At 34.2% G+C, this 16,181-nt stretch overlaps 1 protein-coding gene across 1 annotated transcript in view; it reads right to left on the reverse strand.

The window, feature by feature from the left end:
- Positions 1–16,181, reverse strand: part of LOC121371058 (protein phosphatase 1 regulatory subunit 14C-like) — a 69,483-nt gene that overhangs the window by 40,666 nt on the left and 12,636 nt on the right. The gene's annotated exons all lie outside the window — the stretch shown is intronic.

The following is a 16,181-nucleotide window of genomic DNA, read 5'->3' on the forward strand; positions in this document are numbered from 1 at the left end:
AAGCAGATTATTTCACATCAAACTTTAGTCCATTCTGTTTGGAGACGTGCATGTTTACTCCATGTATTGTCTTAACATGCCCACAGGATGGAGAGCTAACACTAAGGCACATGTTTGACGTGCCACTCAACTTAGAGAGAGCAGTCTTCCTGCCAGGACAGCTCTCTGTTAATTTGTAGACCAAAAGATTTGATCTTCTGACCAAAAACATTCGGCTGGTATTCCTTGTTATAAAGAAGTTATGTCAAACTGATTGCTAAAATGTATCACATATTTGTACATGTACTGTATTAATTTCATCTTCATATTTGATATATTCACTATTTTGTAAAACATAATTAGCAACATTAGCAGGTTAAGTCGAAAATTAGTAGTGTTGTTATCCAAATTGTGATTTAAAGTTAAACTTGGTGAATAAATGTCATTATTAATTTGCCAAAAAGCTAATTCGAAAACTGTGTGTCGTTTCTATGTGTATAGCTTTTCTTCTTTTTGAAAAAATTCTGTTTAGCTAAATTTTTACTTAAATTTGGCTGTAGATTTTTTGATCAAATTCGCCAAATTGCTATTCATTTTTGGCATCCAGTTTAAACCCTATATATTTTAGCTGCTGACTGTCTGCTTGCAACTGAAGTAAAGCCATAAATGACATCACAGACGACAATTACATCCCATAAAAACAAATCTACAGACACGAAGTATGAATAACCCATGATGATGACTGTCTAACTACAGCAGACAATGTCATGACCATGTCCATAAACGCAGAAGAGGACATCACGGCTGTACACCATTAAGCATGATATAAACCTTAAGTGGCCTCATAATATGCACACAAGATGGCTGTTTTATGAGTAAATAAATTCAATATTCACAAGCCCATAAGGTATGTCTGACATAATAAACATAAGATATAACCAAAAATAGAGTGTTCAGCATAATGTGCATTGTCATAACACAAGTAATAATAATTTTAAAAAACCCATACAAAATAAGAGAATTAATGTGAAAAGAATAGCAAGCCTCTCATATTTGAAATTTTGCGTAAACAATTTATGGGTTACTCAAAAACAAATTCAGGTAACCCATTTAATTTTTAGGTAACCAATTATCAACTATAACTGATGTCATAAATTCAATCCACTGATTAAAAATGGGTTACTGTATGCAAACTATACTTACGCGAGAGATGCGTTAATGAAACTATAACTCTCGCAATTTTTCAGAGGCTTGAATAGGACAGTCAAATAATTTTAACCAGTCTGTTATGTTACAACACACAATATTATTTTAGGGACAGTGAAATAAGTTTAACCAGTCTGTTCAGTTACAACACAATATTATTTTAGGGTTGGCCTCATCAAAGCCAGAAGCAATTTAATTAATGGATTCTTGTTGTATTCCACTACACAGGTCTACGTGAAATACAAAACCAAAAGTGATGAGTTCAAGAAATTACAGCAGAATGGTATGCCAGTCAGAAAAGAAGAAATATGTCAGGAATGGTGGAATATGTCATTACTCAAACTTACATAATTAAACAGGAATAGAAATCTTGTCTGGACAGCAATATTCAGTAGAAAATGGCACACCTGGCATCTTGATTAAAAATAAATAATGTAGCAGAGCTCTGTGAAAGTATCAACCCAATGGTGATCATGTATTTTAGCTAAATAATGTTATTTGTCAAGTTACATGTACACATGTATATCTAATTGTAAACACTAATGTTACTTATACATGTACAATTTACCTTTAGGCAGTGCCACTGTGGTATGTGCTATCCTGTCTGTGGAATAGTACATATAAAAGATCCTTTGCCACTAATGAAAAAATGCAGCGGGTTTCCTCTCTAAGACTATATTTCAGAATTACCAAATATTTTACATCCAATAGCTGATGATTAATAAATCAATGTGCTATATACAGTGATGTCAATAAACAAACCAAACTTTTAACTTTTTATCTTTTGTTAGTATTTTAGGTGATGTGTACATGTATGTAACTGAACTGATAATGGTAATGAAAGAAATGCCAAAATTTTAACGAATCCCAAAATACATTGGTAAACTGTTTCATCTATGACTAGGTGTTTTATTATATGGCAATTTAAAGTCTAATAACCATGTACACTGATTAGCAGCGAGATGTATTTCAAAGTACCTTTCTTAGGTGTAAAATTAGTCTTTGAGGCACTAGTTGTATAGCACTGGTTGGAACAGGAAAACCCTTACTGGGTCTGTCTTATGTCATGTATTACTGTATAATAACATCATGCCTCAGACATGTGCTCTTCCAATGAGCTACATCCCATTGTATGACAGTAATGAAACCGTTTACCTTACCACAAGCTAAAATAATGTTTTCAACTTGTAGCATCACCCTGTAATTTGTATTGTCAGTACAGGGTTACTCAAAGTAAACACTGTCTTATTTCCTGTCCTATGATGGATAAAGAGGGCTGAAGAGTAAATCTGGTGCTATTAACAATACACTTTGAGAGAGAGGTGTCAATATCTCACACCCAGAGTGCTAGTCACACTGATTCTGTTCACCTTTTATCCTTAAAGTCCTGATAAGTCAACTGAAAAAGAAGAAGCAAAAACACACTAGGCCATGGGAAAGTTCACGTAGTCTGCCATGTTTTGACAACTTTTTTATGAAATAAAACCATGTGTTTATACATGTACCATCATAACAATTATTCACTTCTGAACGTCACTGATAAATATTTAGCAATATAAAACAAGAGTTATCTATTACTATATACTGCAACATGTAACTGGGACCGAGGCTGAAGCATCATAACTGGGTGGGACCTGGCACCTGGGATTAAATGATGGCTGGGACACATGTGCAGCAGATCAGACCAGCTCATTGAAGTGAAGCGCAAATCCCACAAAACCCAACAAGGATGGTACCAGAGTGTAGAAGTAAAGATAAATCTTACCACGTGTGTAGAAAAAAGAAGAAGATGAACGTGAACATTTTATCTTAAATTAGGGCTTTTTTAGTTGTAGATAATACCAAATTATTTAAGTTTATTTAGGGAGATATTGGAGAAGAAAAAATCTCTCTAATTTCTCCCCCAGAAGTTCATTTATAGAAGTCCTTATTTATTTTTTCTTATAATATACAAAAATAAATTAGGCAAAGTCTTTAGTGCCAGGAAACAAAACAACTATATATATATGTATTTTGAATTTATACATAAAATAATCTATTAAAAGGTTAAACTGTTTACCATCTATCACAGATCAAGTAAAAGATTCGGAGTTCATGGTAGAGGAGGAAGTTAAGATGGGGAAACAGCTCTGCAACTACCATGTATGCATAGCTGCAAAAAAAAACCCCACAGAGACCCTTTGCCAGCATTCTTTTTTTCTTTTTTTTTACCAACAGCCATGTCTAAGTTCACAGAGTGGGCCAAGTAACAAAACTGCCTGCAGAAAATAAAACGGTGATAACAGAACACTATAAGATCAACCAGACTCCTGTTGTAAAGTGTCTAGAGTATTATTCTAACAATGCATTGTAGAAAGCGACTGGGCTCCTCTCTCCCAAGTCTTTTTTTTCTTCTCTTTCTTCACTATCTGCATGATAACAACAACCGTGGTATCCCAAGTGGAATGGCAATGCGATTAACAGCACCTGCATTTGTTCAACAAAAGGCCCACAGATATCCCAGGAACACAGGCACAATAACATTTCACACATGTTGAAGTTTTAAAAAAAGCCCATCATAGAAGAAAGAAGTCTTGGAACTTGCACTAACTTACCAATAATCATCCCATTGTGCGGCTAATCACTAAAAGTGCAAAACAAAAATAGATTTTAATGACCAAGCAGAAATGTACCTAAGTTGTAAATGTAAATAAATAAAACAAGAAACAGGTAGTTATCAAAGATGCCGTGAGCAACTGTAATATAGAATATGATCAATGAAGATACTGGCCGCATACCCCTTGTCATCAGTCAAATTCCAGGACTGTTCAGGACATTTTAACAATATTTTCCATAAAATGTTTTGTTGATAGTATTTTCAAGGATTTTATTTTCTGCAACCCCCAAAAAAGAAATCAACATATTATGACTTAATACAGTGAAACTCCTCTAAACCAGATACCCTGATACCAATAAAAATGTCCGGTATTAAGAGGAATCCGGTTTAGAGAGGTTAAGTTCTGTACTGGTTTTGAGGGAATTCCGGTTTACAGAGGGTTCAGTCTTGACAGGTTTTACTGTATGCATGACCCAATCTAAAATTCCATACATGGACAATGATACATTTCAAACAAGAAACAGTACATTGTGAGTGACAGCACACATTTTTCAAGTTTCAGATACTTTTAGAAATACAAATATGGGAAGCGGTCCTTTTACATGACCTCAGACACAAAGTTAAAAATAAGTAAAATACACTGTTCAGTACAGACCGGCCTTGGTGGCGTCGTGGTTAGGCCATCGGTCTACAGGCTGGTAGGTACTGGGTTCAGATCCCAGTCGAGGCATGGGATTTTTAATCCAGATACTGACTCCAAACCCTGAGTGAGTGCTCCGCAAGGCTCAATGGATAGGTGTAAACCACTTGCACCGACCAGTGGTCCATAGCTGATTCAACAAAGGCCATGGTTTGTGCTATCCTGCCTGTCTGAAGCGAAAATAAAAGATCCCTTGTTGCCTGTCATAAAAAGAATAGCCTATGTGGCAACAGCGGGTTTCCTCTTAAAAATAGTGTCAGAATGACCATATGTTTGACTTCCAATAGCTGATGATATGATAAAAAATCAATGTGCTCTAGAGGCGTCGTTAAACAAACTTTACTATTCAGTACATATAGTACCAGAACAAAAATATCTTGATATCAGCCATACCATAACACTCCCAACAGATAATGTATAGACATAAAATGAGCCAAGAGAAATGATGTCAAAGTGTTACTCAAAGGGAAACATAAAACCAAATTATTGTCTTAACTATGTGTATAATTTGACCCAGCTAATGTCAAATATCTTAAATTACCACAATCTCCCAACAGGCCAGACAACAAAGTGATATGTATTTTCAAGGAGAATACAATAATCACGTGGGCTGAATATATCTAAGGCCCAGAAATTAGAAACTGCACAACTCGAATAAAATCAATAATTACAGTACATGTTTTATTTATAAACAAGTATTCAGGCTTGAAAAAAAAAACACCACAAAAAAGTTAACACACACAGTTTGAGTGAGTGAGTGAGTGAGAGTGAGAGTGAGAGTGGGAGAGAGTGAGAGTGAGAGTGAGAGTGAGAGTGAGAGTGAGAGTGAGAGTGAGAGTGAGAGAGAGAGAGAGAAATCGCAGCGAAAACTGACACAATTTTACTGTGACTTTGAAGTGGGAAGCGTGATCTTTAATACCTGTGATGTTTGATACTATTGATCAAGTCACTAACAGTAACAATTTAGTAATGCATAAATCCACGCTGCCCTCACGTAAAATGTCATTTTAATTTGGGACCATCAAAGAAATCAATTACATGCATGTTATTTCGTGATCCTGGCGTCATCATTAAAGAAAGCAATATCTCAGAAATGTGACAGCACAACTAAGCCATCAGTTGGATTTATGAAGCCTGGTTTTATAAGTAAGTTCACACACAATCAGTGCTGCAGTAAGTAAAAAGGAAGAAGGAAGAAAGAAACAAATGTTTTATTTAACAATGCACTCAACACATTTTATTTACGTTTATAAGGCATCAGACCACACAGATATTGAGAAAGAAAACCCGCTATCGCCACTTTATGGGCTACTCTTTTGGATTAGCAGCAAGGGATCTTTTATATGCACCATCCCATAGACAGGGTAGTACATACCATGGACTTTGATATACCAGTTGTGGTGCACTGGCTGGAATGAGAAATAGCCCAATGGGCCCACAGACTGGGATCGATCCCAGAGCAACCGCGCATCGAGTGAGAACTTTACCACTGGGCTACGTCCCGCCCCTAAGAAAAGAGGAAAGAAAGGAAAGGAATGTTTATTAACAATACTTCAACATACTTGAAGTGTTTAGTGTTTTAATATAGAGTGAAATTTGGTTTAGACAATGAGAGAACTCAAATGCTGCTACATAAACTATATCAAACAAATAACAGCAAGGAATCTTTTTTGTGTGAATTTTCCCCAATTTGAACTTTAAAAAAAGAAGGATTTTGATGTACAGTGAAACCCCTCTAAACCAGACACCCATGGGACCAAGACAAATGTCCTGTTTTATAAGGGATCCAGTTTAGAGGGTTACGTTCTGTCTTGGTATTTAAAAGGGGGACTTGTAAAATGTCCAGTTTTGAGGGAATTCCAGTTTACAGAAGGTCCTGTCTTGACAGGTTTCACTGTATCGGTCATGGAGCACTGGTTGTTTTGGGGTAAAACCTCAGTGGGTCCACTGACTGGAATAGATCCCATGAGCAATCACATCACTGATGGCAAATTTAGCAAGTGGTAGAGCTAGCCATAATCATATGAGTGCTCTACCATCTTACGAGTTGGTTTAAAACGTATCTAACAAGCAAACAGAGTTGGATACATTTTTAAACAAACTGTAAGATAAATGGTTTTGTCTAATGGACATGAATGTAGTATTCTTATATTTATATATATATATATACATACATACATACATACATACATACATACATACATACATATATATATAAAACCAGGTTTAAAACAAATTTAAACATTGTTTACATGTAAAACTTATTTTACAACCCTTGCGCTTATGCATCACAAAGTAATCTGTTTCTTATTAACTTATACATGACAAATCCGTCAATTTTTATTGTGCCGATTGGATGCTATGGTTGTGGTGACGAGGTAATCACCTAGGAGTGCCAGTCTTTAAATCGATAAGACACATATGCATGGTATTAGCATGTGTTATCATAAATAAAGAATGATGCTCTCACATACCAACATATGTGTAAGAAATGATTTTCAACTCAGTGGCTATTGGGCATCTAATGTGTGATAATAGCAACACTTTGTCCATAGAATAAGAGAATATACCTACTTTTACATCATACATTATTCACTATTATTAGAGGGAAAATGCCACTTCAAATAAACTGAGAGAAAGAAATAAGGCAACACTTGGTATTGTAGACCAAAGTTAAAGTTTTTATTTAATAACATCACAAAAGCACATTGATTTATTTATCATCGACTACAGCATGTCAAACACTTTAATTTGTAGTTTTTAGAGGAAACCTACTACATTTTCCCCCTAAGCAGAAATGTATCTTTTATATCCACTTTCCCAGACAGGATAGCACATACCATGACCTTAGACATATCAATTGTAGGTCACTGGTTGGGAGTCAGGACAGTAAAAAATCCAATCAGATAGCAGGTTCATTGAGGAGGTTTGATCCTGCAACCAAAGCACCTCAAACAAGCATCTCTACCAACAGAGCTAAATCCAGTCCCAAGTAGACCAAATGACAGTCACTGATAGCATCATAATACCTGTATAAAGTGTTAGTGTGACCCCTTATTTATTACCATCAGATACTGCAGGTAACATTTTTTTTCAGCGACACCACTAGAGCAAATTGATTTGTTAATCATCGGCTACAGAGAGGATAGCACATACCACAGACTTTGATTACCAGTTGTGGTGTACTGGCTGGAACAAGAAATAGCCCAACAGGCCCACCAATGGGGATTGATCCCAGACCGACTATGCATCGAGTGAGCACTTTATCACTAGGCTACGTCCGATCCCTTACTACAGATAGGACCATATACAAGTACAATATGGGCTGCAACAGGAAATAATCAACTAGGTTCAGATGGAGGATTCTTGGAATTAATCTTATGAAATATTAATTTACCAATTACAAAACATAGAACACATATATTATGCTAATTACACCCATACATGTACCTGTAGGAAATTAAAGAATAAGCACACTTCCCATTTTTAATAATGGTAAATAAAAAAAGGATTGAAATGTGGTACCATATATTCAGTGTTCAATCCAAGCAAAACCAGAATTTGGGTATGTTAATTGTATCAATCCTTAATAATAAAGACACCACATTTTGTTAATTACCCACATACATGTACAGGGTACCTGAAGCAAATGATAGAATAAGCAGTCCCATTTAAATATTGATGAAAAAGGCTTAAAATGTGTTAAAATGTTCAACACAAGCAAAGACGGTGGTTTTGTTAATTTTATCAATCCTTGTATAAACCAGTCACTGATCCAGAATTCAGGAATAATGCCTACCAGACAATGGTTTTTATTGTTTTCAAAGATAGCATCCAGCTTTAGGAAATTCTGCAATGAGGCATAAAAATAAACACAGGGCCCTGGGTCAAATACAAATACATACATGTATACACAGACCAGAATTACAGGTATTGTGAAACATGTTTCTAATGGAAGTTAAAGTTTATTTTGCTTAACGACACCACCAGAGTACATTGATTTATTAATCGGTTACTGGATGTCAAAAATTTTGTAATTGTGACATATAGTCTTAGAAAAGAACCCTGCTATATTTATAGGATAGCACACACCAGTTGTGGTGCACTGGCTGGAATGTGAGAAAGCACATTGGACCCACTGACAGGGATCGATCCCAAACCGACGGTGCATCAAGTGAGCACTTTACTACCACTAGACTATGTCCTGTCCTTTTAATGAAAGTATTATTTTTACAAATAATTTTTACAAATACATTTTATTAAAACATACCCCAGACATATATGAAGAGTTATTTTCTTTTTATTATTATCTTTTTTTTTCATTATTTTTACTCTAAAAGATGAAAAACATTTATTATGAAAATTTCATTTTTATTGGGTAAACTGTAAAACAAAATAATGGCTATAAATGTAACCCATACAAATTACCCATCTAGCTATTAATGAAAAGTAATATTTTCTTCTTGTTTCACACCTTCCATTTCTATTATAAACATGCACTAATATATAAAAAAAATAACACATTTTTTGGGTGGAGTTGGGAGTGGGGTGGGGTATGTGAACTATCAATAGACCTATTTATATGATGTCGTACAGATTACAACAAATTAAAAAAATTGAGTGTGAATATACACATGGTAATACATTTTGTAGCTCATGGATGACTATATAGTATATGCATTTTCACATAACTCCCCTAAAATAATACAAATTTATTGAATAACCAATGTTGACCATTTAACAAGCATTTAGTGAGAAGTTAACGCCCAATGACAGGATGCCTTGTGGAATATATTTCAAGTATAAATCTGAAACAGCTTGCATCAATAAGTTCTCCAGAACCTAACACTTGTAGGCACAATGGGCAGAGAACAGCTTGCTTAAGATCATTCCATTAAACACTCAACAAAACTAATTAGGGGCCAATAGATATTTTCAGCAGTTTTTCCTTAAATATGTTTGTTTTTTCCCCTTTGTAAGGTGGAGAAGTTGTTACATGTTATTAAACTTATAGATTAAAAGAACAAAATGACAAGAATTGTTACGAACCAACATGAAATGACATCTAGTCGGAACGTGCTTTTCGGTACTTTTCATAAATGCATGAAGACAACACCATGTGCAAGATTTGTTTGTGAACCACAGGTCACATTTTATTAAAACTCTTTCGAAGGCACCTGTGATCAAAACTTTTAAAAATAATATGAAATATATGCAATGAATTACCTAAAAGTGTACTGGCCCTTAATTAATTTTGTTGAGTATATGCTAAGTACAAGAAAAAGCCACTATGTGATAAATCTGAGACCTGTATCATATATTTATTAATACATGTATAAGATATATATACCTGTTATAATTTGTGAAAATCTCAATTTTTTAAACACTATTGTCCATATATGACCATGACTACAGTAACAAGACTAGATGCACTGATCATATAAACAAAACATTCGGCTTAAAACCATACATATCATTAAAGCTTTGTACACTACCATTATTTTTATTCATTGATTAAATGTAAAGAAAGAAAGGAATGTTTTATTTAACTGCGGTTATATGGCATCGAACATACTCCATGGGCCACTCTTTTCAATTACTAGCAAGGCTTCTTTTATATGTGCACATCGTCATAGAGTCAAGAAAGTACATATCACATCCTGATGGAACATTGGCTGGAATAAGATATAGCCCAATGGGCCTACCAACAGGGATTGATCCTAGACAATGCATCAGGTGAGAAGTTTACAACTGAGCACTGGTGTAGGAAACTGGGGGGGGGGGGGGGGGGGCAAGTGCCCCCACTTTTCAGATATTTTGCTTTATATTTGCTTTATAATAGTGTAAAAGTATGTAAATATAAAAGTGTGCCCCCACCCCCCACCCCTTTTGCCACCTTCCTACACTCGTGCTGAGCTACATCCTGCCCCATATTTACTAAATATAAAAATAATGAAAACATTGCAAGATTGTTGCTTGCTATATACAATTTAAATTGTTAGTGTAATCTAATGGAAACTCATATGCATGTATCATTGTCCTACATGTATCTATCATTTTCATAACTGGAGAAAAAAAAGGAACAATTCACACACGAATATTATATCTGAACAGCATCACAATAAAAGAGATAAAATTTCAAAGAGATATTTGGAAGTCTGGTGAACTGTCTTGAACTATACTGGGTTCAGGATATATTGGGATAACCTTTAGCAGCCAGGACTGCCTTCCCAGCATACTCTGACATGTTTATTTCACTTTCTTCAAACTGGCCTGTCAAACTAAATATGAGAATTTTCACAGCTGTCTCTGTCACAAACGTTTGGTATTTTATACTGTCCAAACTGGTTATACTGAGCATATCTGCATGCATCCATACTTTCCCAGATCTATGTAACCATATCACAATCATGCTTATATACCAGCATATTGATATTATCACAACAAAGCTGGCAGGTCTATACCTGAAGTTTACAAGAAGTGTGGGTATGTGACTGAGTGCGAGTGAGTGTGTGTGACTGAGTGTATGTCTGTGTACATGCACATGCAAATTCTTGAAATAAATGGCAATTTTTTTTTTTTTTTAACTTGGTGAACAAATGTCATGTAATAATTGGTATTTTATCAAAAAATAGCTGGTCTTGTATTTTTTATAGATAAGTTGGCGAAATGATTTGCTCATCCAGAGTTAGCCCTGACATACTGTTGTAAAATTACAGTCCATTATTAAAGGAGCTATTTCATATTGGGTCCATAATGTTAAAGTGACAGACACTAAGGCATATTTTTTACTATTAAAGCTCTTTATAACTGGAATCAGACATTACTTATATTTAGATTATTCATTTAGGTACAATCGAAGCGTTTCTGGTCATCTGGTGTTTCGAAACCATGAAATGCATTTGTCATATTTTAAACCACAGCTGAATCCCACTGGCTCGAACACGGTCAGTGCTAGGGAAAGTGTTCCACCCATCGTGCAGTTCGACCTAACCATTTTGTCAGAAACGTGTAAATGCAACTCGGGACTTCGTTTTTGGTTCGAGCGTTACAGTGTATTTGACCCAACAAGATTCTACTGTAGTTGAATACACATGTATGTATATATATATATATACACGTTCTTTCAAGCGAAACAACACAAGTGTAAGATTTGATGCACAACACTATTCAGGGAAGAACAAAGGCATGTATGTACAAGTCTATAGTTATTTTGCAGCACTTGATAAACTGATGTACGTAATATTGATGGATAAATTCCTTCATTGGTTACATTGCTGATCAATTTGTCTCTTAAATAAATAAATAAATATATATTTATATATATTCTGAATGCCAACAGAAATGATTAATTTTAAAAAGCCCTATTTTCTCAAATTCATGAAAAAGTGTAAATAACTTTTGTATGTGTTATACAGTCACATTCTTTTCAAATAAAGAAGAAGTTTGTTTTGTTTAACAACACCACTGGAGCACATTGATCAATTAATCATAGGCTATTAGATGTCAAACATTTGATAATTCTGACTTGTACATAGTCATCAGAGGAAATCCACTACATTTTTTGTAATGCAGAAAGGGATTTTTTATATGCACTTTCCCACAGACAGGCACATACTATGGCCGTTGACCAGTTGGGGTGCACTGGTTGAAATGAGAAAAAACCCAATCAGCTGAATGGATCCACCGAGGTGGTTCGATCCTGCGATGCAAGTACCTCAAGCAAGCACTCAACCATGCATTTAATTTAAACTTTTCTATTATTTCTCAAACTATATTCACGAAAAAGTAGGGATAATAGGGCTTTTTCAAGAAAATGAAGGAAAAAGTAGGAGCCTAACAAAAAAGTAGGGAAAAGTAGGGCCCACTTGAAAGCCTGCTAATATTGCATATATATATATTGTAAAGTGTTTAATGGCTATAGACTTAGTAAAGTTCAGCGCGAACATGCAATAGGCACGCTTCAATTCAATCAGCACATATTATCATATATGTACACAAGAGCCACAGAGAACACGTAATTTCAATAAACTGATATAACTTTGGACACACCCTGCAAATTTGATTTAATATTATATTAACTCCTCGCAGCGTTACATTAACTCTTTGTGGCGACATCATACTGCAATAATTCAGTCTAACGGCGGCAGACAAACACATCATCACTTAAATATTAGAGACACTGAAACATCTGTTTAACTGACTCTCCATGTGTAATTTAACCTCCAATTTTCAATCAAGAACTTCAATTTATTAAACTTAAAAGTGTGTGGGTTTTTTTTTTTTAAATTGCCACTCCCCAACTTTTTCATGATGAATAACTTATCAAATTAATGAAATTTTGCGAAGTTCTTTGTTTGTTAATGAAATCTGGTTCAATGATCTAATTCCATTGTTACAATTTTTTTTCTATTACAAGAATACATTAAAAAATATATTATACGCTGTATAGCTACTGTTGCCACTCAGTATATAATATATATAAATTTATAGAATATGACACCAGGAAGAGCCCATCTTAGAATCATAGTCATTTCGTACCCTAGTCATTTCATTCCAGTATATATAGAAAACAAATTGACTATAGCATAAAAGCAGTGGGTTTTGTTTTAAAACTTTATTTTGACAGTTTAAAACCAGAACACGTTATTGTGCAGCATATCGTTATTGATACCCATAATACCTGTCAACTATTATTTCCATTTTACTGGACAAGAGCCGTATATGGTATTTAGCCTACTACTAAATGTCAACTTCGATTTTGTGTGAAATGGCTCCAGATAATTAGTCAAAAACAACAAAACATTATTTATTTGTTAGATCTTCTTTTCAAACTTGCTTATTTGCATCTTATTTGTTTAAGAAATAAACAATAACAGCCATTAAAACATTAACTACCTTACTGATTGCCAAATTAGCCAATTGCTAATGTTTATACAAAGTGGCAATAATTTAATGTTATTTTGTAAAAGACATTACCGGGGTGATTGTTATAAATTGTTATACCATGGAACGATATAACTTTCAGTTATGGTACGAAATAACCAAGGTACGAAATGACTAGGGTAATTAATGACTTTTTGCAATGGTACGAAATGACCAAGGTACGAAATGACCAGGGTACAAAACAACCAAATTAGGTACGAAATGACCATGGTACGAAGTGACTAGCAACCCCATCTTAACATGATTTTGAATTAAATAATAGTAGACTTGTAATATACATGTACATGCGGTCACCCGAAATATGCCAAAAACCCGGTTTTTGGCATATTTACAATCAAAAAACCTTTTCGCAACCTCACAATAACCATAATTATGCCAAAATCATATCCAATAAGGGTTTTTTATATACTTTATTGACAGTTTATCAATGTTATATGATTTACAATTTACATGAAGCACAAATATTGTTGTCAGACCTAAACATAATGCATACGTCCGTTTTAGCCTTGTTTGTAAAATGCGGAACAGGACTGATTTTAGGGTCCGACTATTTACTCCAAGGTACCCAAAAATACACCCAAGACATCACAATTATTACACGTATTGGATGAGCAGCTTTCGGGATTGTACTATACGAAATAATTTACACATGTTTTTCGAACAATAGCTATTGCTTTAGTGACGTTTTTTCTTTGGGAAAAGGTTTTTTGAGTGTAAATATTGTAAAGCGAGTTTTTGGTATATTTACACTCAAAAAACCCATTTCCCACTATTGAACTCGGACCCGATGCACTCTAGTGAAAGTGGCCGAAGGTGGGTCAGTAGCGAATATCCTAAAACTTCAATAAAAAAACAGGAAAACCAGGATATCACACTAAATATAAGATAGCAAAAAATGAAGTAAGTAAGTTAATAACCAATGCTAAACAAGCCAGCTGGCAAACTTTCTGTAGCGAGATTAATAATAGAACATCTATTAGAGAAATGTCTTGGACGAAAGAGCTTGCTCCGCAAGCACTTGCACCCACGGCAGGCATGCTCTGAATGTGCACGTTAAACCCTATGACCTGACCTGACCTCTACCCAATTCCCCAATTGCTGCTTGTGTGTACTTGGATATTCACTGTAGTAGGTCTGGTTGAGAAATTAAATGTATATAGTTATTTATGTAATTTCTTTTTCATGTGTTTGTTTGTTAATAGTGGCGGTTTATGTTTTGTCCTATTTTATAGGACAGAGGGCTTCTTTAGATGTTTATTCTTATACCCATCGACACGACAACGGCCAATAATATTATATATGTCCGCAATAAATTGGAAATTTTAAAAGTATCTTTTGTACGTGTGACATCATGCCTAATTACATTACATTATACATTAAACATATCTGTATGTCTCAATACCTCTATTATGATTATCTTTAAATTTAAATAATGTTTTATAGTTAACTATATTTATTTATACCAGAGTAATAAATGTATGCATTTATAATTAAAATTAAATGCCTGTTATATGTGTCAGTAAGTTTGGAACTAATAAATGAAAATATGTCAGGAAAATAGCTCTATCATGTATGTTATAGGAATGTGTCAGTGATATCATTAATAAAGTCCATCCATTGATTCAATTAAGCCGACAATAAATTCCTCAGTGTCTGTACTGGCAATTAATTAATTATGACATTACTCACTTTATCAATTCAATAGTTCAACGTTACACACACGTTTTTTAACATATTAGGCTAGTAATAAAATCGTCATGTACAATGTGTAGCGAATGATGTTTCATTATTGTCTTAGCATAGAGAAACGTTTATACTTAAATACATTCATTTATACTGGGTCCAATTATTTATGAGTAAACATTATTTATATGTTAACTGACAAAGAGTTATTGGACGATTTGTATATAGACATACAGTTATGTACTATGTTATTTGGGTTTTATTAATAAATGTAGGCATATATTACGAAATTTCCTAAAGAAGCCCTTCCCCTGCAAGTGCTGAACCTCAACGCGGTGCAGGGGTGTAACAGCTTTTTTATTTGTTGAATACTATTATATTCAAGAGAAAAAAAAGATGGCCAATACAGCACCTTTTTTTTTCATTATTATTGTTAATGTAGATGTGAAATAATAACTAGCCAATCATTTATTTCACACATCACAAGTTTTGCCTTTGTAATTACAAATGTAATTATTTCTTCAAATGGCCAAATGAACTTTGTAATATAATAGGCCAACGGTCATTCCAAAGGTATTCATTTGTATAAAGGTTTATATTTATATTCTGTTAACGTTTACTAATAAAACTAATATAAACAGCATATCAATACACCCAGGGAGTATACCAATACAAAAACGTGTGGTGTCTTGGTGTATTTTGGGGTATCTTGGGAGTATATAGTCAGACCCTAAAATCAGTCCTGTTCCGTATTTTACAAACAAGGCGGATACGGACGTATGCATGTATGTTTAGGACTGACAACAATATTTGTGCTTCATATAAATTGTAAATCATATACTATTGATAAACTGTCAATAAAGTATATAAACAACCCTTATTGGATACGATTTTGGCATAATTATGGTTTTTGTGAGGTTTTTTGATTGCGAAAGGTTTTTTGATTGTAAATATGCCAAAAACCGCATTTTACAAACAATGACCCTTGGCATGTATCAAAAGCAAATAACATGTGGCATGTATGTATGTATGTATATATATGTATGTATAACTTAAGACTATCTACTTTAC

This window comes from Gigantopelta aegis, chromosome 4 (assembly GCF_016097555.1).
Source record: "Gigantopelta aegis isolate Gae_Host chromosome 4, Gae_host_genome, whole genome shotgun sequence".
Taxonomy (NCBI): Eukaryota; Metazoa; Mollusca; class Gastropoda; order Neomphalida; family Peltospiridae; genus Gigantopelta; species Gigantopelta aegis.